The 21,066-nt window shown below is 29.6% G+C and overlaps 1 protein-coding gene across 2 annotated transcripts in view; it reads left to right on the forward strand.

Moving 5' to 3' along the window:
- Positions 1-21,066, forward strand: part of Lapsyn (Leucine-rich repeat activity-regulated protein at synapses) — a 156,848-nt gene that overhangs the window by 19,714 nt on the left and 116,068 nt on the right. The window lies entirely within an intron of this gene.

A 21,066-nucleotide genomic window follows, 5' to 3' on the forward strand; every position in this document is an offset into this window, starting at 1 on the left:
GAAATTTGTTTCCGCGTTTTATTTTTTATGCACGCTTGGAAAATTTGCATTAAAACTGAAAAAAAAGGAAAATCGATGAGCTTTGTTCATCGCACACTTATAACTCGGAAAAGAAACATTGTTTTTTTTCGAGACGAGTCGATGGTAAAAAGGAAGCGATGCGTCTTCGTATAAGAAAAATGGCGTGGAAACGTGTACAACGTGTACAATTCTTGCTGATTAAATGAAAAACCGGGATCGCTGTCTTCTCTCTTGATAAATCGCATCTTCGGAATGAGATCGGCGGAATTCAAAAAGATGCCAATGTTCTAAAACCGCGAATTCACGCGATATGAACGGGAGATAATTAATAATATAGAAGACACTAATTTTCGAAAAATGATTTTCTTATTAGCGGAATAAACAAAATGAGAGAAATAATGTTTTCCTCGGCTCGATTTTTGCAATCGTCGAAAAGTGTGATAATTTTCGTATTATTTTATTTTTTCGACTCTCTCATTTTTTTTATTCCGCTACAATAAGAAAATCAATTTATTTATTTCATTAATAGAATAACAGGAAAAATCACAAGATTTAACAAACTTTTTCATCTATATATCGTGAATTCTACTTCACGAAGAATGGAGTGCTCGAAAAGTGAACTTGGGAGAAGTTGAAATAAACTTTGCGGTTTTAAGACAATTTTTCCGTCAATAATTTATACATTACGAGAGAACGCGCGAAACTGTTTCTCTCTCCAATAACTGCGGGTGTTCTGACATGCGCCAAACTCATTCCGGAGATATTTCGAATTGTTTTCAACGAGAAACGTATATATATAACGAGATTGCGTCAACCATTGCGTATCTCAATCGCGCCAAGTCGATGGAGAAGTTCCACGTAGAGATGACGTGCCCGTCGTGTCGACTTGGAGCACAAAGTTACGTTGTAATCTTCTTACACCGAAGAAACGTCGGAACTTGGTCCGCGCCACCGCTGGTCCGCGTCAATAAACCATTAACACGAGCGTAAACTAAAAGCCGCGCAGCCCTTATACGGGCTAACTGCAACTACTATATAGAAGCCCTATATATATACTTAGGGAAGGATCGAGTGGCTTTTTCCCTTCTCTATCCCGCGAATTTTCGGGCGAACAGAAAAAGTATATATGCGGCTGTGTCGCGCAAATTCGAAGCACATTTCTTCCTCAGGGTGTCTAGCGGTCAGGGAAATCTTGGAAAACCGAGTATTGTCACGTACTAAAAATAATTCGGTTAATTCTTTTTTAAGTACTTATTTCAATACTGTCAAATTAATCATTTATTTGAAACTAATATTTATTTAATATGAAAAATATTTATTTGATATAAGAAAATCCTTTTTAAAACAAATATAAATATTTTATTTTCACAAGGCTTAGGTTAAATATAAAAAAAGCTTAAATACACATACACTGAAAAAAAATTTAGTTAATTTTTATAAGTATTTATTTCAATACTGTCAAATAAATCATTTATTTGAAACTTAATAATAATATTTATTTTTTAATATGAAATCTGGAAAACCGGGTATTGTTGCACGGAAAAAAATTAGGTAATTCTTAATTATAAATATTTATTTTAATACTGTCAAATAATTCATTTATTTGAAACTAATAATATTTATTTGATATAAGAACATTCTTTTCAAAACAAAGAAATATTTATTTGTTTCAAATAAATGATTCATTTGACAGTATTCAACTAAATATTTGATAATTTAACAAATTTTTTTTTAGTGCAGGGAATTTTATAAATCTAGAATTGTTGGGAAAAAAGTCAGGAAATTATTATTTATCTGGATTTTTTCCATTATTCTACATCTGTCGTAATAATTAAAAAATTTTTATTAAATAAATATAACTTTTCCTTGACTCCCAGTATACTAATTTTTCCATGTTAAAAATCGATTCGTTAATTTATATTTTTATCGTCGTGTTATTTTATTTTAATGTATTATATATTTCAAAATATATTATAATGTTGCTCAAGAATTATAATATTGTTCAAGAACTTCATTTTAATTCATTTTTTTATTAAAAATTAATACATTAATTTTATTAAAAATGTTTTATTTAAAAGTTTTGTTGTGATAATAGATATTATTAAATATATTCAAATATATGTATTATAATTAGTTAAAATATATTAAAAATGAAATTTGATATAATATATAATAAATAAAAAAGATGATCATTTAAATAGTTTATAGTGACACGTTTGTTTCGATTATCGTACATGTAGATTGATTTAAATTTTTGTTTTTTTTTTTAACTTTCGAACCTTTTCATTGTTAACAAAAATATCTCAAGGATTTCATGATTTAACATTTAATTGATTTATCATATGGATATATGCAAATGATATATTTGAAAAATATAATACTAAAAAGTCAGGGAAAAAATTAATTTCTGGTCTTGGAAAATCTGAAAAAGCCTGACTTTTCCCTGAAAATTTTTTTCATCGAATCTGCTGGACACCCTGATATTGCGCTTTATTTATGAAGCTTAAGCTTACGCTACTTTTGCATTTACCGAGATGAATCATTACATTCGTTATCCATAAATAAAACCGAGACGAAAATATACTGTTTCGTTTATATCTTGGTTATTCAAATTAATCCAAGTGTTATAATTTAAATTCTTCCCAAGTTAACTCGATTTTAAATTAGAAGTTGGTATATTTAAAAATAAACTTGAAAAGAATAGAAAAATTTTTTAATAGTTTACTCGAATGTGTGCTCGAAATATATTTTCTTAGAAAGAGAGTATACTATTGAAATTAGAGATTATTTTTTCGAAGTCTCTACATATTTATTTTTATTCATAAATATTCAAATAAACCCCTTCGAAATTGAATTCTTTGAATCCGCGTTTAATGACTGAAGTAAAAATTAATGAGAATGCTATATACAATTTTACAAAAAGGGAACATCAAAAGACCAGCATCCTTAAGGTGAGTTTAAATTGCCTTTATTATATTTATCCTGTCTTCTCTATCATCTTTAATAGTTCGATAATTAAATCGGGAATTATTTGATATTCCTTACAGACGATTCTAACAGAATTGTCGGAAATCCGAGAATAAATTGAAACGCCATTTATCGATTGCAATTATCTGATATTTTGGAATGTGTGTGTTATGTTTATTTTTTTCGTAAATATGATTTACAGAAATAACGGGCATTTTTAGATCTAACCATATTGTTGTCTTTGAATAATCCATCCATAAAACATTCATTTGTGTGCAGAAGTGTATGAAAATTATACCTTCAGCAGTTATTTTCGATTCGTTTCCCTAAATAATATTATTTGCACAAAGTGAATTTACATCTGAAATGATTTAACATATATATATTTTACTGCGAAGAATATATAGGAATGCAGGGTGTTAAATTTTAATTCGAATAGTCTCACAGACTTTTTGTGAAATTATATTATGGTTTAATAAATTTTATACTCATTTCTATATTTGCCGCATTTCAATCTTTAGTCAATTCGATTTGCACATACATAATTCGCGTAATTATAGGGGCAATACGAAGTGTAATAGAAACTCGCACATCTATACGACTAGATAATTATCGTGTGGAATCCTTAATGAATCTCTGTGAATAGCAATGTCTGAGAATATTTGCAGGTCGTTCATATACTATATGAAAGCTATCTTTTATAAGAAAATATTTCTAACATATATATCTTTTTTTTTTTTTTTTTTTTTTTTACACATGATTTATCATTTTCGATACAATTTTCATGTTACAAAGTTATCTCATGTTTTATATAAATATTATATAATTTACTTTATTGGAGACTTTTAGAAAGGACAAATATTCATAAATAATAACTTTTAATGAAAATAATAAAATAAATATACCTATTATTAAAGATATTAAAATAAATAATTTAATTGTTTAAAATAAGTACGTTCGTCCATTTTTGAAAAATAATTAATCGATTTATTCATTAATCATGACGCGTCGAATGAAATTTGTTTATTTAAGGTATCTCTCTCGATTGTTGGACAAAATTTGCGTTTGCGACAATTTTTTTGCATTCGCTCGCGAATTCGTTGTTCCTTACCAGGGTGTCTAGTCATCCTTGAAATCCTTGAAGTCTGAAATATTCTGGAATTTTATTTCTCCTTTAAAAATCTGGAAATGTATTTGAATTTTTCGTAGATTTAAAAAATTTTTTTTGTTGCTTCTAAATATTTAGCTAAAAAAGTATGTGAGACTATTCGAGTAAAAAATATTTAATCTTACTTCGTAAATAATATATATAATATATTTTGTATTTATACGGAATTCAAAAATGTGTTGCGCATAAGAGAATTTTTTTTCTTAAAATTTCACGTGAAAATCATGGTAATTGTGAGATGGAATTTTATAAGAATTTCTCTGATTAAATATTTATCACAATAAAAAAGTATTAATATTTTTATTGCGTAATTATTAATCAGAGAAACTCTTATAAAACTCTTCCATTATCATATTGTTCCATGATTTTCAGGGTAAATTCTAAGAAAAATTTTCTCTGTAGATTTTAAAAGTTTAAATATAATATATAAAAAATATATCGAACATTTGTAATGCATATATATTAATTTTCATTAACGTGCAATTTATATCGACTTGATAAAAAAATAAATAAAATAAAATTTTCGGTTTCTTTATACATCTTCATTACATTATTGGAAAATCGTGCAAATTTCCTTGAAATGTTCTTAAATTTTAATATATTAATTTTCATTAAAACGTGCAATTTATATATTGACTTGATAAAAATAAAATAAATAAAATATTCGGTTCCTTATACATCTTTATCATACTTATTATTGGAAAATCGTGCAAATTTCCTTGAAATGTCCTTAAATTTTAATATATTAATTTTCATTAAAACATGCAATTTATATCGACTTGATAAAAATAAAATAAATAAAATATTCGGTTCCTTATACATATTTATCATATTTATTATTGGAAAATCGTGCAAATTTCCTTTAAATGTCCTTAAATTTTAATATATTAATTTTCATTAAAACGTGCAATTTATATATCGACTTGATAAAAATAAAATAAATAAAATATTCGGTTCCTTATATTCATCATGCTATTGGAAAATCGTGCAAATTTGCTTGAAATATGCGAATGTCCTTAAATTTTATTTTCAAATTTCACTAGACACCCTGCTTACAAAAACACGCGGTCGCGTATAAAAAAAAAAAAAAAGGGAAACGGAAATTAAATACACATTTTTTTCCCAATACACGATTTTTCGTGTTGGCAGAAAAAAAGCGGGATCGTTGCGTCGCACCGCTGGGAAAACGATTTCTACATTTCGCGTTCGTGTAATTGGTAGATAAATGCAGGTAATGTATGGTAATTAAACCGCGCTTCGTTGCGTCACGGTTAAACGCGAACGATCCTTGCGCGTTACCCAGTTTCTCTTGTGGAGAAACGGCCATAAAACGCGACAAGAATTAATCGATAAGCTTCATATTGTTGGTTTTGACGAGTTTAATGGTTCTTTCTCTCTCCCCCGTTCTCTGTTTATCATTTGCATGCTGTTATTGCGATTTAGCTCCCTCCGAGAGGGAAGAACGTGATAATTTACGATTCACGATACGCAAATTCTACTGCAATTACGAGCTTCTTTATCGAGATTATCGATTTTATTTGCAATTTTAACTCGATAGTAGGACGTTGAGAGATTTGATGCCCGATTCAACGTTTTATTGTATGAATATGCTAATTCAACTACTGTGATAGTAGTCAGATAATAGTGCTGAATGAAATAGCTTGTTGCTAGGAACATGCATTTTACATAATAAATATATGGAAATGTCGAGAAAAATTATGATGTGAAATTAGTATTCCGTGAACATTTCGTATCGCTTTTCCCTTTTTTTGAAGATCTAAACTTTGTTAATTAATATTTTTATTCAAACGAACTAAATTGCTACATTGAAAGGAATATGTAATACATTTTTTCTAATTATATTTTTTCTCTTAATTAATTGACTACATATGAAACATAAAGTCGCGTAAGAAATATAATAGAAAAATAGCTATATGAGCGTAAATGCTAAAGAGGTTAAATAAAGCAAAAAAGACACCTTTAATTATTATATTACGTTCTACTAATAATTGGATATTGGAAAGCTTGAAGATATAATTGCACTAATGATACACCGAGCAGATGAGACTTTATCTTCAGTAATCTCACGTTATTACGTTATTACATTAAGAGACACGTGTTTCTATATTGTCACAATTTCTGCAAAATATTGAGTTAATTTAACATCTTCACGTCTGATATGAACAGGAGAGAATTTCCTGTACCAGATAATAACATTCCATAATTGTATGACATAAACAAGTATATTTTCTGCCGTTTTTCTATGCAAATATATTTTTATAAGCGCGCAATATTTATTTTGCAAAAATAAATACGCAATTCAAACTTGCGTATGAAAAATTCGAATCTTAAATCAATTTTTCTCGGCTTCATTTTTCTTTCGAAGAGATAATTCTCGTTCGCGTATTCGTAAACAATGGATCGTTGCCCCGAATAATTTTGCAATCCGCCATTAATATCTCCGGGAGAGCATTCGCGTATTCGAAAAGGAAAAAAAAAAAAAAAAAAGATTTATACATCGCGGTTTTCCATAATTTCGCGGCATCATCGCGTTCCTTTTTCAGCGGAAACAATGCGTGTCCCTGCGTGGATAGCCATATTCGAAACACAACTGCGAATGCATATCGAGTCGGATAAAAGTGCGTAGAAGCCTGTAATACTCGCGTAAACAAAGTGACCAATTCATTGTCAAAAAAAAAAAAAAAAAAAAAAAAAAAAAAAAAAGTTATATGAAAATTCTAAGGGGGACATTTAACATCGTGACTCAGAATTGCCTTCAGATTTAATGTCAGAGGTCAATATAATTTTCTTGATGGAACCACCCTATTTTTTACGTAAATTGATTCCTTACATTCTGCATAAAAAGTTATAAGGATCGGAAATTATGTATAATTTTTTTTAAGAAATATTTTACGAGATATTTCATAATTTATGCAAGATTATGTCAAATTAAAGTAATAATCTAAATATCTCGTAAACTTCATTTTTTGATCCTCTTACCTTTATATAATTTTTTATACATAATATTGGAAGGAATTAAAATATATAAAAAGAATAGAATGGTTTCGTAAAAATAAAAAAAAAATAAAAAACTCGAAATCTTTTTTCAAAATTTTTTTTAAGAAAACACTCTTAAGATAATCGACTTCAATTAATATAAATATTTTTATTTTAACACAAAATAAATGCAAAGCTTTAAATAATTCTAAATAAATTTTGTGTAAAATTAACATACTTTTAATGTAAAAATTACCAAAAAAGAGATGTTAAGTTTAAATTTTATCATTCCCACTTATATTATAAATTAGAAAATTAATATTTTTTTCTGTAAATTTTAACAGAAAAATCTTGTCGCTAATAAACATATTTATTGTGCAAAATTAAAAATAGATGCACATTGTGTTATTTTTATATTTTTTCAGTTGTTTTAATAATTTAACATTTAAGTTTCAATTAATAGAACAGTAATATATATTAAATTAACACACGAATGTGTTAAATATTGAACCCAAAAATTTTAATGGGACCGTTTTTAACAAGAATAAAACACAAATTTTTCTACTGTACGTGCATATAATGTGACATAGAAATAAAAAATTAATCGGCGAAATTTCTCGAATCCACCCTTAATCCTGGCGCACAAAGAAGGGCGGGCGTGTAAATTGTCGGGTTTCGAGAGAGATGAAATCGCGTGACGCCGGTCCTCGTTGCGTCGACATCTCGGTTGCAGCTCTCGTTTCGGCTTGCCTTTCCGTTCACGAGGTCTCGAGGTGCGCGCGGTTGGAAATAATTGCTTTCGCCGCATTGTGCGATCGTTCCCGCTTCTTCGTATATCGACGCGAAGAGAGAGGAAAGATTTTTCCTTTTTAGCACTTTATACTAAGGGGTCAGGGCTCTGCGGGCTACATTGCGGAGAACGTCCGGATGCCGCGTATACGAGGTGTGTATCTTGATGTACACCGCCGTGGGTCCCACCGGGAGATACAACCAACGTTTTCTCATTTCGCGCCGAGACTGTTACACGCTGCGAAAATATCTCTCTCTCTCGGTTCGTAAAAATTTTCTTCAGCGTTTAATTATTCTCGGACCTAAAAAACATACGTAGGACCCGGGACGCATATATTATCACTTTCTTCGCGTAAGAAGGAAAAATGGTTCACGAAAAAATGAGCTTGATGTGTGCATGTAGGATTCGCGAGACTCGCAAACAGATGTGAAGAAATTTATTTTTAATCATCATAATATTAAATTTATTTTTAATAATTAAAAATAATTATTTAAAGTAAACTTAATATTAGAAAAAATCAATATTAAGTTTATTTTAAATATATACGTATAGGAAAATAACTTTAGTCGCATATGCATATATATAGGATTCGCGAAACTCGAAACAGAATTTGAGAACTTATTTTTAATAATATTAAAATAAATAAACTTTTATTTAAAATAAATTTAATATTAATTTTTGATAATATTAAATATATTTCACCATTGATAAATTAAAGAATAATGTATGTGATCTAGTTGCTTTTTTTTATAATTTGTGAAACACATTAATAATTCATACTTTGCATGAGATAAAAGATAGATTGTGGATACTACACTGAAAAATATTTATGTAAAATTACATGATTATACTCGGCGTTTTTTTGACTCAGCATATAATCATGCAATATTATGCTACTCATATATGGAAGATTACAGATTATATGTATATAATTTCATAGAAAATATATATTTTCAAGATTAAACATATTCCACTGAACATATGGAATTACACATAAAAAATACTATAGCATAAATGCCATAAAATAACGTTATAAATAAAACGGAAAAATACTAAATTTAATATTACAAATGCTTTAAAATAGTAATTTTACATATATTTTCACTTTGATATGTATTTTCACGTTAAAAAATATGGAGAAAAAATTACAGTGATAATTTTTCCAGTTTGACCAAGTATAATCTCCATGTAAAAGTACATGGATTTTTTTCAGCGATACATTCACAAGCGAAAAAAATATCGAAAAAGTCCAAGTATCTACACTGAAAAAAAGACTAAATTAATACATATTTAGTTCAATACTGTCAAATGAATCATTTATTTGAAACAAATAAATATTTGTTTTGAAAAGGATATTAATATAAGTATTATCCTTTTTAAGTATATTAATATTTATATTAATATCCTTTTTAAAACAAATAAATCTTATATCAAATAAATATTGTTCTTATATCAAATAAATTTCCTTATATATCAAATAAATATTTATTATTATTGAATAAGGAAATTTATTTGATATATCAAATAAATTTTTGATATATCTATAATATAATTTATTTCTAATTTATTTGATATATCAAATTAATTTCCTTATATCAATAATAAATACTTATTTGTTTTGAAAAGGATATTAATATAAATATTGATATCCTTAAAGAGGATAATATTTATATATTAATATATTTGAGAAATTTATTTGATATATCAAATTAATTTTTTACATCAACTAAATCTTTTTCACATCAAATAAATATTATTGGTTTCAAATAAAAGATTTACTCGACAGTATTGAATAATAATACTTATAATAAGAATTAACTAAATTTTTTGTATTACACGTGCAGGCAAAGTGGCACTTTGTGTGCGTGTTTTCTGTGCGGAAAGCGACCGATTTCCCACGCCACCATCTAGCGGCGACGCGGTGAGTGAATAAGCCGCATTCAAAGCCATTACCTACGGCTGAGCCGCGTTCAAAGTTATTGTCCACGGCTTCAGCCGTGGGCAATGACATTAAACGTGGCTATTCCCGCACCGTGCCGTCGCAAAATGGCGGCGTGCGATCGGCCACCTCGCGCACAGAAAACGCGCACAAAGCCACTTTGCCTGCACTTGTAATACAAAATAGTATGTGTATCATGTGCGGATTGACAATTGTTCACTCGCTTTCGGCTCGTGCGTCCATTCCCCGCACTCGTGACCAATTGTCAACTTTCCGCACTTGATACACAATATACTATTCTAGATATAGTAGAGGTGATATATTATACATGTACTGGTTTCAGCATCTTTGTTAATCGCTCGTAAAACGGATATTAAATATCCGTTTCGGATATAACTAAAAGAAACTTTTTTTCCCCCAATTATTTCGACTCGAATATAAACATATACACGCTTGCGGTGGAACACTCTCAGATTTTAAGACCTGCACGTAGGTACACGATAGATGCGGACGAAGTTGGCCGCGGAATTTCCGCTAGTTTAATTTAACTTTTCTTCGATGGGCTAAGCGCGCTAACGAACAAATTAAGCCTCAATTTGCATGCGGGCTCGCGCTCGCGCTATAGTGATCCGCGACGACGACGTGCTCTCCTAGGGCGCTTCTATTTTCTCTCTCTCTTTTTTTTAATCTTCTTTTTCTTTCGCGAAGCGTAATTGCCAATCACGATTATCGGACACCCTTTGCAACGCGCCGGAATCGGTCGTAATCGGCGCGAACGACGCGTTACTTAATGCCGTTTTCGCGCTCTATCGGACTATCGGGAACGCAAACAGGGTATATATCCCGTATTCCTATCCTATATCGGATCCTCTTTATTATTTTCTTTTATCGCGGAGCCGCGGTGCCCTTCGCCGATCGCGGCTGAAATCGATGAAGCGAAATGTGCGGGCTGAATGGAAGAATCACAGCGCGAGATTTTTTTCCCTCCTCGTTAAATGAGTTATTCGCGTTGAATGACAGAACGATCTATGTAGCTCTCTCTCTTTTTCTCTGTGTCGACCGATGCAAGATTCAGTATCCAGATAATACTCGCGTATGGCGAACAAAAGGGACGAGATATATACGGTTTTATATTTGGTTTTTACCGCGAAAATTGCTCTCGTTTTCTGGTCATCATCTGCTGGTTTCGCGCGCAATCATAGCGATATATATACGCTTTTTCAATAAGGGACATTTATTCGTTTGCGTCCCTTCGTTTTCAGTTTGATGAACGTATTCAGCATACTGAATCATCTCTGATACGAAATTCGAACGACTCTGATTACGATAACGCGATATCACGGTTCCGTCCTTCGGAAACTTTTCTATTCGAACTTTTTATTAAATATAGTTTGAAATTACTTTTATCATTCGCTTATTTTTCTCTTTGCGTTTTTTAAGAAATATATTAATACATCAATATTGATATTAATATTATATATATTAATATAATATATATATTCGAACTTTTTCTTATTGTTAAATGTGTATTTTGAAATTATTTTTATCACTCACTTATTTAGCTCTTTACATTTTTTAAGGAATATTTATTAATACATAAATATTAATATTAATATAATATATATTAATATTTGTAAAGAAAGGCCTCTAACGAGCAAATTGATTAACTTTGAATTTATTGTAAATCTATTTAATAATAATATCGATTTAATATTAAATTCATTAATTAATTTGCTCGTTTAGAGGCCTTTTGTTACAATTATGAATTATATTTCGAGCTGAATATTAATTTGTTAATATTTTCTAAAATATGTTAATATAATATATAATATTATATATATATATATATATATATATATATATATATATTACATTTTATATTATACTAATATATTAATATAATATAAAATGTAATATAATATATTAATATATATATATAATATTAATATTAATATACATATATTAATACATAAAAGAGAGTTGAAGAGAGAAGAGAAAAAATAGATTTTTTATAAAAAAAGTAATTCGCAGTATCCACGTCGAGAATTAATTAAAAACTGAGTAAAATATTCAAGAAATTGCGTAAATACTTGTACTTTTCTCCAAACTAAAATTACCATCGTGCATTCAGAATATCAAGTGTCGATGTAACAGTAAAAGCGCATTTTCATACGTGCAACGGGAAGCATCGCGATATTGAAAATTGTTATTAGCTCCCCCGAATACGACGAATTTTTTCATTTTCTCTCGATCTCTCTTTTTATTATTATTGTTATTATTTTTATTCCCTTTCCTTATCGCTCTGCGCAAACGTTCGAATTATACCTCGGATAACGCATACAAAAATATTGGGAACTCAAAATATTTTGAAATCCACGTTATCCGCGCTATTAATCGCCGCTAATGTGGAAATATTGAAATGCGCGCGTAATTTTCACCCAACGGACGATTATTGGTCGGAACACGCATTTTTCACGCGATTTCCTCCTCGTTTCTCGCATATTAAAAAAGAAGGAGACTGTTACCGGCAGTTTTGATGTTCGAGCATCCGGTGAATTTAATCTTGCATTATATTATCCTGGTGAAGAATTTAATTAATTCGTTTGCAATCAACAGATAACAATTTGTACACTTGGCACTCGGGATAAAATGCATTTTTCTCTGCGTTCCGCACTCTTTTTCCTTGCGTTCCGCGATGCTATGAAACGAGGAAGAATTATTCGCGGGCTCTCTCTCTCTCTCTTTTTCTCAAGGGGTCTTTCGAGATACACGCGAATTTAATTTCGTCGTGAATTAACATCACATTTCGCGGCCGACGGATATACTTACAAAAATTACAGGAATTATAAAGGAGACGTAAAGGATATTGTACGCCGGAGATGACGGTTTTTTTTTTTTTTATTTTTTTTATTTTTTATGCGAATGTCTCTCCTCCTTTTTCTCCTTTGCGAAGGGACAATTTTTTGCGAAAGTATTTTTCGCGACGCGGGAGTAGAACGGAAGAATATTAAAAAACTTTTTACCGAAGGTATGCCGCATCTACATAAAGAGACGTCGTCGCGGAGAAAAAAAAAAAAAAAAAAAAGAGAGGGCGGAAGATCGAACTTCAACTTCCGTCCATCGTTCTCACATGTGGCCTTTGGCGCGCGCTCTAAACATCGTGATCAAAGGCGCCATTCAACTATGATGCTAATAAATATCGGCGCATAACGCACGCGACGTCGATGCACTCGGGTTTTATGTGTATACAGGGTGAGCCATTTTTAATCAGCGCGTAAATATCTCGTATCGCAAGCAGGATGGAAAAAACATGCTTCGAACAAAAGCTTTTTGAGTATGAGGGAGGATATAAAAATGGTGTCGTTGATTTGACCTTGAAAAGTCATTTGAAGGTCACGTGAAGGTCACCTTCATTTCTTAAATGGAACCTGCTACTTTTCATTATATATTGTTGTGGTTTATCTCAAGAGCTTTTCAAAACCTAAAATGATGTCATTAGTTTGACCTTGAATAGTTGCTTGAAGGTCACTTTCAATTTCTTAATGGAACCACTTATTTTTCATTGCATATTCTTGTAGTTTATCTCAAGAGCTTTTCAAAATTCTATAATAAAGTGTCTTTTTATAAAGTACCTTTCAAGTTATAAAGATTTGAAGTTTACCATTTTTTTGGCATAAAATGTAAAATATCTTGTAAATTATTCTGTTTTTGGTAATCATACCTTAATAGTTTTTTGCGCGAAATAATGAGATAAATCAATTGGTCTATAATGAAAACACATAGTTGCTTTTAAAAAATATGTTGCAAATTACGTACATCCTTTTTAAGGCAACTATGTGTTTTCTTTACATCAATTGATTGGTCTCATTATTCCGTGCATAAAACTTACTAAGGTATGATTATCGAAAACTGATTATTTTACAAGATATTTTACATTTTGTGTCAAAAAATTGTAAACTTCAAACTTGATACAACTTGAAAAGTACTTCATGAAAAAACACTTTATTATAGGGTTTTGGAAAGCTCGTGAGATCAGCTATAACAATAACGTAATGAAAAATAGCAGGTTCCATTTAAGAAGCTGAAGGTGACCTTCAAATGATTATACAAGGTCAAATCAATATGACACCATTTTATATTCCCCCTTATAGTCAAAAAAACGTTTGTTCGAAACATGTTTTTCCATCTTGTTTGCTATACGAGATATTTACGTGCGTTGATTGAAATGACTCACCCTGTATATCCTCGTCGTTGTGTGTTGTTGCGCATCTCTCGGCTCTTTTATATACTGTTGAAACGCGATCGCCGGGAAGAATCGATAACACTTACCGTCTATCTCTCTTTCGCGGGATAAAGGTAACTTCAGGAACGTTGATTGCTGTATCCGCCGGAAGGGAAAAAGAGAGATTCGCCAGGCAAGATCTGGTAATCGCGTATATATCACGAAAATATCGCACGAGGGTTCAATAAGCTGGGGAAACTGGCTCCTGAAAGCAACAATCGGAATGCTGCGTAAAAACGAGTATATTTCCTTCTAACGAGAGAGAGAACTCGCTTGAAAAATTTGTGTTAAATTTAACAGATATTGCATGTCCGCAGAAAAATGTTCGTGTTAATATTTCAACACAAAGTACCTAAATGCGAAACTTCAAGTAATTTAAAATAAATTTTGCGTAACATGTTTTAATGTAAAAATTAACTAAAAATATGTTAAGTTTTTAGATTTTAACATCCCCATTTATATTATGAAATAAAAAATCAATATTTTTTTCTGGAAATTTTAATAGATAATTATTGGAATAAATTTTGTGTAAAATTAACATAGAGTTTTAATGCAAGAATTAATTAAAAATATGTTAGTTTTGGATTTTATCATTCCCCCTTATAAAATAAAAAATCAACATTTTTTTTCTGGCAATTTAATAAAACAGATCAATCTTATCACTAATAAAACAGAACATATTTATTATGTAAAATTAAGAATAAATGCACATTGTGTTATTTATTATTTTTACATATTTTTTTCTAATAATTTTAATAATTTAACATTTAAGTTTAATTAACACAACAGCAATGTGTTAAATATTTAACACAAGAATTTTAACGGGGACTGTTTCTAGCAAGAAAACATAAATTTTCCTACTGTGAAAGATAAAGTGCAGCCTTTCCGCGAACCACATAATTTCGATAATTAGTCATGTGACCAGCTGATCATTTACTTTCGTGATATAAAAAAAAAGAAAAAAAAATAGAAACGAAACTGAATAGTTTACAAATAGCTAACCCGGAAAGGAAGAAAAACAGGACTTTGTTATCTATTTTTCTTTTAGTCGAAGCGTGTAGAGAAATTTACACATATATGTAGCTGCTATAAAAATATGTAGGTACTAAGACTAAAAATAACAGCCTTATATACTTTATTGATTATTTATCATCCCGTTATTATCTCGATAACTCGTGCGATAAAAAAAGATTGATCGAGCAAGCAGATTCTATGAGATAAAATTTGATATGTGCACAGTTGAAAAATTTTTGTTAATTTATAAAATAAATGCAAAACTTTAAATAATTTGAAATAAATTTTATGCAAAATTAACATACTTCTAATGTAAAAATTAAGAAAAAATATGTTAATTTTAGATTTTATCATTCCCACTTATATTATAAAATTAAAAAATCAACCTTTTTTCTCTAAATTTTAACAGATAAATCTTGTCACTAATAAAACAGAACATATTTAAATTAAAAATAGATGCACATTGTGAAGAAAAACATGTTTCGAACAAACGTTAAGTTAACATTTAAGATCAATCAACAAAACAGCAATATGTTAAATTAACACATGAATGTGTTAAATATTGAACACAAAAATTTTAACGGGGACTGTTTTTAACGAGAAAACACAAATTTTTCTACCGTGTGTCTCGAGTGTAAATTTCGACTTAGCGATGATTATTTTGAAAGTCGTTTAGATTAAAATTGGAATATTAAAAACGGCCTCGAGATGAGCCGCGAATGTATATGCAAAACACGTTCGTTCCCTTTTTAGAAAGAGGGAGAGACGAGATTGAAGTCGTATATATAGCTAAACTTTCAATAAACTCCCGAGTCCTTTGTTGACAAACTCACTCGTACGTTCTCGCGCGTTCGTTTGTATCGATAATTCCGTATCGATGTGACATTTCCATTGTAAGCAAAGTCGTTCTATTGTGTGAGCAAACTCTTCACATTGTAGAGTAGAAGAGTTGCGTGTGCATTGGATTTCACTTTTAAACGTGGGACAACTTTTTTTCTCCTAACTTTTTTCTCGCACTATTTCTGCCCTCATTCTGAATTTTTGGCAAAATTAATTTAATGTAAAAAAAATAATTTCTTGCGGATAATATTTAATATTTAATGTATATCATAATATGTGTGGTATTAATTTATTCCATAAAAATGCACACACAGTGCAAAATTAGAATGCGCAGTTTACAATTTGCTGAATTATACATACATATGTATAAAAAACAAAAACAAATAATTAAAAAGATTTTTTTCCAAATACGACAGAAAAATATGCGTTTTGCGTTAAAGTCACTTTTGGTTGTAATTGAAATATTTTTTTACATTGCGATTGAATTACAAATTACTTTTACACAATCGTATATATGGAAAAAAAGGTAACGCAATTTTATACTTCAAATTTGCCATGCATTGATTTGTATTGAAATACAGAGTGCGCACAACGATTATTTTTAGCAATATAATGCGCGTTTATACAATTCAATATTTATTTTTATGTATCTCTTTTGTTTTTCGAAAAATACATATTTTTGGGCGAAAATAACTATTATATGTGGGGATGCATACGCAGGTATTTATTTCAAAGGTGAAAGAGAAACGAGGAAAGCATTTTTTAGTAAAATATGAGCAGATTATATCAATTTTTTGCATTATCATAAATTTTTAACGCATTTAAAATAAACACTGAAAAAATTTAATGTAATTTTTTTATTGAAATTGCTTATCTAAAACTGGAAAAATTACTTAATTACTACTGTAATTTTTATCCCATATTTTTAAAGTAAAAATACATATTAATGTAAAAATGTATGTAAAATATAGGTAAAATTATACTTTTTATACAAAAATCATACGTAATTGTAAATTTAGTACTTATTTATTAACATTTTATTTTACAAGCATTTATCTATTTTATTTGTAGCATTTCTACATTACCAGCATTTCCTATGTGTATAATTCTCTTTATGTATATAAGACCTTTATTTCGATGTCTAGTGAAATCCTAAAAAGTATACCCTTAATTTTATCCAGGTGTATCGCGGTTTTTTTTGGGGGGATTAAGTTTAGTTTTTTGCCATTATCTCGAAAACTATCAATTTTTCGAGAAAAATAGTTCGTATCAAAATTGTAACCCATAAAATTCTCTACAAAAAGGTCATTATACTTTTTTTCGTACAACTAATCATTTTTGAGTAAAACGTGCGGTAAAGTTGCAATGTCTGTAGTTTGTAAAATATAAATATAAAATATATAATTCGCCCTATATCTTCGAAACGGTTAATTCCGCGAAAAAAGTATAATAACCTTTTTTGTAGGAAATTTTATGAGCTACAATTTTGATAATAACTATTTTTCTCGAAAAATTGATAGTTTTTGAGATAATGGCAAAAAATGTACCCCCCATAAAAAACGCCCTGGGTGAAATTAAGGGTATATTTTTCAGGATTTTATTAGAACATCGAAATAAAAGTCTTCACAAAAATTCAGCTTGATCCTAATTTTTCTAAACTTTTATCCTTTTCAAGTCTAATTTTACTGGACTATATATTTAATCAGAAATCTTTTTTTTAATGCACATATTCAGCGCACGATATTAATCGTCTTGCGAGCAGAACAATATTGATTCACGGGCTTGACATTAGACTAAATAATACTCGGTAGAAAATGTAAGGGATACATGAATACGGGATCTTGAATTGCAGTGTAATCCACTCTGCCTTGCGATTCAGAGCGGGAATTGCGCGATTCCGCGAAATTTGTTAACCGCGAAATCTATTAAAGCCCCGCGTGTGTATCGCGCTCGCTCGCGAATATAGAATTTCGCGAAGAAATAAACATCGGGTTCTGTGTATCGCGTTAATTTGAAATTAACATTAAGCGGGTTTCGCGCGAGCGATGATGAGATATATAATGCGGCGCCATAGCCTTTTATACCGGTGTTTAATTACGACCGCATCATCCCCGAGTTTTCGCGTTTTACTAATTACTGCACACGTAAATTGGCGCGAAATTTATATCACCGTAACTGAATTTACCGCGCGAGGGATCGGAAACCTAGTCTCTGTAAAACAAGCATCCGTTTTTTCGTTCCAAAAACAAAACAAAAAATTTCGTACCGTTATCTTTATAATTAACCGATCTGTATATATATATATATATATATATATGTGTGTGTGTGTGTGTGTGTGTGTGTGTGTATATGTATATATGTATATCTTTATAATTAACCGATCTGTATATTTACATATATGTATATATATATATGTATATATGTATATATATATATATATATCTTTATAATTAACCGATCTGTGTATATATATATATATATATATATATATATATGTGTGTGTATATATATATGTATATATGTATATACAATATATGTAATATGTATACATATATATATCTTTATAATTAACCGATCTGTATATATAATATGTATATATGTATATATATATGTATATATGTATATATATATATATATATATATATATATATATATATATATATATATATATATAAGGAATTGTAGACCTTTTCTGTCGGATTTACGTCTAAAATTATACTTGTACCATTAATTTTACATACACAATAATTTTAAACTTGGAAAAACATTTAGTGAGACGTACGAATTGATGCAAAAAGTGTATGGTGATGATTGTTTAGCTCGTTCAAAAGTTCATAAGTGGTTTAAACGATTTAAAATGGTCGTGAAGATTTGAATGATGATGAAAGACCTGGTCGTCCAGAAGGAAGTAATCGTGCTGAATTGGTGGAAAAAGTCCGCGAAATCATTGCTGTTGTTGTCAAACTGTTAATAGAGAATACTATTTACAAGTTTTACATCGTTTGTGGTCAAGAATTGTTCGTGTTAGAACTGAATCCAGAGGGGAAACAGCTGTTTTTATTGCATGATAATGCACTACCTCACAAAACCAAAAAAGTTCGTGAATTTTTGATGAAAAAACAGATTTGTGTCATCGACCACCCTCCGTATTCTCCTGATCTATCACCATGCGACTATTTTCTGTTCCCTAAACTGAAAACTGCCATGAAAGGAGCGTTTTACGATGATATTCCAGCCATTCAAGCAGCCGTGACACAGGTGTTAAAGAACATTCCTTTAGATGACATGAATAATTTGGACTTTTGATAAGAGGATAACATGCTATCTTCGCGAATAATCGTCTCTCTCCCTTTCTCGTTAATGAATAATTATAAAATTAATTTTGTCGGCAGTGACACATCCATTTTCACAATAAAAGCTCCGGCGTTCGATGGATATTATAAGTGCGAGTACCATTAAAACGGAGAGGCCGTAATGAGGGTTACGAGAGGATTTTCGAAAAGCCGTAAATTTAATACTCTCGAATGTGCGCTCATTTGAATTAAGCCGTATGGGCGTACGTAGCCTTGCCTCAGGATACGATCCCTCATTGGTGGTTCGCGGTCTCAGAACCGCATTTATAGCGCGGGGGAGAATTTGGCTTAAAATTATGCAACATATGTCCATATATGCGATCCTATGCGCGCGTAGGAGTATTCGCTAAGCTCGAATGATTTGATCGAACGTATAATTGATTGAATGAAAATAAATATATATAGGTAGTTCCCTGATACTGATTACGAACCTCGAGAAATTGATAAACAGGAATTATTTTATAAAGAAAATTATGGTATATATAACACACACAGAAAAGTACATACTGTACAAAGCATCAAATTTATTCAAAATGTGTTCTTAATGCTGACAAGTTGGATACTTTAATGAAAAATATTAAATTAAAATAAATGTTCTATTTGTCTTTTTATCTGATTTCTTTGATCAAAGTTTATAACATTCTTGAAAAGAAAATAACTTCTTCTTTTGAATATACGATCATGAGTAGATTTCTAATATTTGTGATGAGTTTATTTTTTTAAGTCTATTAGGAAGAAAATATTCTTTGTTAATTGTTACTTAAAATAAGGAAAGTAAAATGAATAATTAGTTTTCTTAGCAATAGAATATTTTTCTGTGTGCAGGGTATCTAGTAAAAGAAAATGAAATTTAAGGACACTTCCAGGACATTTCAAGGAAATTTGCACGATTTTTCAATAGAATGATAAAGATGTATAAGGAACCGAAAATTTTATTTTATTTTATTTTATTTTATTTTATTTTATCAAGTCGATATAAATTGCACGTTAATGACAATTAATACATGCATTACAAATATTTGGTATAATATTTTTTATATTATATTATATCTAGCCGTTCTTGAAATCCTTGAAGTTCTTGAAACGTTCTGGAATTTTGTTTCGCCTTTAAAAATCCAGGAAATGTATTCGAATTTTTCGTAGATCTTTTTGATTTTTTTTCGTTGCTTCTAAATATTTAGCTAAAAGAGTCAGCTGAGACTATTCGAGTAAAAAATATTTAATTTTATTTTATAAATAATCTTTTGTATTTATGGAATCCAAAAATGTGTTGCGCATAAGAGAATTTTTAGAAATTTAACGTGAAAATCGTGGTAATTGTGGGATGGAATTTTATAAGAGTTTCTCTGATTAAATATTTATCACAATAAAAAAGTATTAATATTTTATTGCGGTAGATATTAATATTTTTTATTGCGATAATTATTAATCAGAGAAACTCTTTAATGTTCCTTGATTTTCAAGGTAAATTCTAAGAAAAAATTTTCTCTGTAGATTTTAAAAGTTTAAATATAATATAATATAAAAAAATATTATATCAAATATTTGTAATGCATATATTAATTCTCATTAACGTGCAATTTATATCGACTTGATAAAATAAAATAAAATTTTCGGTTCCTTATACATCCTTATCATTCTATTGAAAAATCGTGCAAATTTTCTTGAAATGTCCTGGAAGTGTCCTTAAATTTC

This window comes from Nylanderia fulva, unplaced genomic scaffold, assembly GCF_048542155.1.
Source record: "Nylanderia fulva isolate GAGA-0341 unplaced genomic scaffold, ASM4854215v1 Scaffold34, whole genome shotgun sequence".
Classification (NCBI taxonomy): Eukaryota; Metazoa; Arthropoda; class Insecta; order Hymenoptera; family Formicidae; genus Nylanderia; species Nylanderia fulva.